This window comes from Salvelinus namaycush, unplaced genomic scaffold (genome assembly GCF_016432855.1).
Source record: "Salvelinus namaycush isolate Seneca unplaced genomic scaffold, SaNama_1.0 Scaffold81, whole genome shotgun sequence".
Classification (NCBI taxonomy): Eukaryota; Metazoa; Chordata; class Actinopteri; order Salmoniformes; family Salmonidae; genus Salvelinus; species Salvelinus namaycush.
In genome coordinates this window covers 326,000-329,400 of record NW_024061542.1, presented here as the reverse complement: position 1 = coordinate 329,400, position 3,401 = coordinate 326,000, and positions in this window count along the sequence as shown.

The window sequence follows — 3,401 nt, the reverse complement described above, 5'->3', positions numbered from 1 at the left end:
GACAGAAGATGGCAGTATTGCAGCACTCAACGGTCTCCCAGGAGCCTGTTTGAGTGCTGGTGACAGAAAAAACTTAAAACCAATTCGGAGTAGAGAGAATACGTTTAATAACTTATTCAGGTTAAATTTACAGACTAATGATATTATTGTTATGGATTGGGTGACATGCGATATAAATTTAGCGAAGTATATGGTAAGTTTACACTTTGGAATGGAGAAAGTTGAGAAGTCGATTTTACTTATACGATAGTTTTGCTGCCAAACTTAGTTGGGGTAACTAGATGTTTTGCCTAGAGGCAGGAATAAGACAGTCATTTTTGGTATTATATTGGCTAGTTGGTGCGTTCTGAACACAGGTTGAGCGCTAGTAAACGCATATCTTTATTTGAACTATACTAATCTATTTGATAAAAGTACTAAACCTGTATATTTAACATTTGATAATGATTGGCAAATCCATATATTTAACCACAACTTTGAATTTAGCATTGAGTATTATAGGAGGAACGGGATAAAATGTGTACTTTCCCCACCGGGTGTGGCCGTATTAAATTATGCTAGAGAAAATTGGTTGTGTCATTTAGAGGGAAAATGTGTACATTATAGCTTTGAGATACTTTTCAAAAGTTGCTGAAAGTTATTGGTTTTTGTTTAGGTAACACCAGAGAATTCGAACAATAAGTAAACGTATTCTAAACGTGATCTGTTTTCATTATGGGGAACAATGAACGACTCGCAACCTGGTATGGCTGGCAGGGAGTTTTTAAAGGGACAGTACACGTTTATCACAGTTGTGTTACATGAAACATCGGGGAAATTTAGAACGAATGATTTAAGGGTATTATCATAATTATTAGGTTTTGTTTTTGTGGTAAACGTTTGGGTTAAGGGGTTTTCCGTGTTCCCAGAGACAAGATATCTTAAAAGAATACACTCATATTGGAATAGGAGTTTTACTTTCTGAGTTTTATTTAGGCAAGGGACTTTGAGAAGATAAAGGGTTCTTTTGGTATGCCTAGATATGGTATGGAACACGAATGTAGGTGTAACCTTTTTGACCTATTTTCATTGCATTTTCCGGTGACTTGATCACTCACGGGAGAATGTAGTGGGAATAATGAATTTGTGTCATTTGGGATACTAGTTTATAACTCTTGACCATAAGGTTAGCATTTGTTTTGGCCATAAGAAGATAGAGATAGGTTTATTAAGGTTATGTAAGGACTTTAGAGATTGACACTATAAGACATGTTGTTATTTTAAATCCATTTGGGATAGATAAAGTCAAAACAGTGAGACACTTAGTTAATATTGCAAAAGAACACATAGTTGTTATTGACTATTATTAGAAAAAGGCAGACAGATGGGTCTATCCCGCACTGTTGAGACCTTGAAGGTTTGAGAGTAGAGTGGGGAGGGTGGACCAGGAAATGAGCAAGGTAGGCTGTGAAATAAGAAAGGAGAGAAAGGGTTTAACATATATAAGCAGCACAGATACATTTTAAAGTAGATAAGTCACTTGACAGAGAATTGGAAAAGAATAGATATGAATGTACGCCCAAGGGAGAATTGGATATGCGGCGAATGAATGGGACGTTTCTATATTATAATGTACTAAGTCATTATTTAGAGTAGGTAAGGTTGATACCTGGCCAGAGCCAGGTATCAAACGGGGGAGGGGTACATTGTGGTCTAGGATAGGATGGGGCCTATTGGAAAATAAACTAATGTAAAATTCAAAATTATAGCTAACAAATAGGTATAGAAGTTAAATATATAATCAGATAAAACAAATGAGAAACTGGTGGTTAACCAAATCTGTATGTCCAGGATTTTATGCGTTGCAGGTGAATTAAAGGAGAAGGTGATTCACTCGACCTGGGGGCATATCGCACTTGGAGGGTGAGACACACTGACACTGCCGAATGATCACAGAGTTAAGGAGAAGAACTGTTGCTAATAAAGCTCGGGGGTCAACTCCTTAATGAAAATTCCCTGACCCCGACCTTTCCTCACTGTGTACGTTCATAGAAGTGAAAGTGTTGTTTGACCTCTGGCTGATGATGTGTTCTTTGGGAGAGGGTGGGGTTTTACAGGACTGCTTGTAGTCCTGAGCTGTCTGATTAGGATACGATGGGGATGTTACCATCACAGTGTTGCCAGAACCACCACCAGTTCCAACGGACCAGGGTTCAGCCGGCCTCCTCCACCACTTCAAGACCAAGTCCCACGCCATCACCTAAGCTCTCCAATCTGGTACAGGTAATAAATATAAAAGACATCTAAGATAGTGAACAATTGGGGACTGAAACTGGTTATGAGGAAAGGGAGAATATGTGGTTGGCCTACAGAATACTTAATAGAAAGGACTGTGTCGTATGTGGACATGCCAGACCTATTCTGGCTGCTCACCCATTTGCCCTAAGTAATGTGGAAGGTTGGATGTGTATATTGGAAAGTTTAAGCCAAATTCAACCTTGTGTAAAACTCTTGAGTTTTGTGTTCCCAGAAGTACCTCCCCAGAAGGTACCGTGGGGAGTTAAGGCATATGGAGGATATTACAGCTGTATCACTGGTACAGGTAGGGGTATAGACTATGGGAGGCTCCCTACTACTACCTGCATCACTAATGCCACTATTAACTAGAGGTGTTGCTGATGTATGGTGGATGTGTGGACCTGCCAGGCGGTTGACCCCATTTTTGAAAGGAAATTGTCGTTGCACATGTGTTTTGGCCAGTCTGATACCACCATTGCCTATTATTGAGGTTATAGCTAACCAACTTCTGGGAGCTGCACATGACACAGAGACTCGGTACCAACCCAGGAGACGGCAGAACCGTGACGCTCCTTGGTCCGAAGGTACAGATAACATGCACACCAACCTGTTGGGGTCCCAATAGGGGTCCCCCACGAATACCAGACATCAAACAGGAATGATGGCCTGTGGCATCTATTGCCCAGTTTGGCCCAGCTATTGTTGATGCTAAGCAGAATGCTTGGATCAATTATATCTACTTTAATCAACAATGATTTGTTAAACTACACCCACACAGTACTTACGGGGATGGCTGAACGATTGGAGGCTACCTCTCAAACCAGTAGACAAAATAGACTAGAACTGGACATGATTCTGGCCAACCAGGGAGGTGTATGTAAAATGATTGGAGAACAGTGTTGCACGTTTGTCCCTAAACAATACTAGTCCGGATGGGAGCATTTCAAAAGCTCTGAGTGGGTTGGCAAGGTTATCAGTGGAGATGAAGGGTCTTGCAGGTGTGGAGGAGAGTGGACTGTTCTCTGGCTGGGTGGTTGGTTTGGTAAGTATACTGCAATGATGATTACTGGATTTCTGACACTAGTTGTTGTTTTTCATTTTTGTGTTGCCTGTATCATACCTTG